Genomic DNA, 301 nt, shown 5'->3' with positions numbered 1-301 from the left:
AGTCACTCATACATACCAGCCTCTCCTCTCCACGCCACCGATGTTGTCCAAGGGAAAGGCAAAAGCTAATACAGCTTGGCACCAGTAGCATTGCAATTCATTTCTACAGCTGAGTGAACTGGAGCAACATGAAATAAAGTGTTTTGCTCAAGAATACAACCCAATTAGAGACCCAAACTCACTACCTCATGATTGTGAGCCCGCCGCTTTAATCACTGGGCCATGTGCCTTCACTTAACCATAGTACAGGAGGTGTAATATCTCAATGCAAAGGAGGAGCTCAGCCTGAAGAGACTCCCTG

General features: G+C 46.5%; 1 long non-coding RNA gene across 1 annotated transcript in view; it reads left to right on the top strand.

The window, feature by feature from the left end:
• The window catches only part of LOC118761559, a 14,708-nt gene extending 14,660 nt beyond the window's left edge, over window positions 1–48 (top strand). Inside the window, exon 3 of the long non-coding RNA XR_004997473.1 lies at window positions 1–48. This exon is cut by the window's left edge and continues 801 nt beyond it. This is a non-coding gene — a long non-coding RNA (uncharacterized LOC118761559).
• The last annotated feature ends 253 nt before the right edge of the window (window positions 49–301 follow it).

This window comes from Octopus sinensis, unplaced genomic scaffold, assembly GCF_006345805.1.
Source record: "Octopus sinensis unplaced genomic scaffold, ASM634580v1 Contig15175, whole genome shotgun sequence".
In the NCBI taxonomy this organism is placed as follows: domain Eukaryota; kingdom Metazoa; phylum Mollusca; class Cephalopoda; order Octopoda; family Octopodidae; genus Octopus; species Octopus sinensis.
Note: the sequence above shows the minus strand (reverse complement) of the source record. Positions and strands in the feature narration are given on the sequence as shown.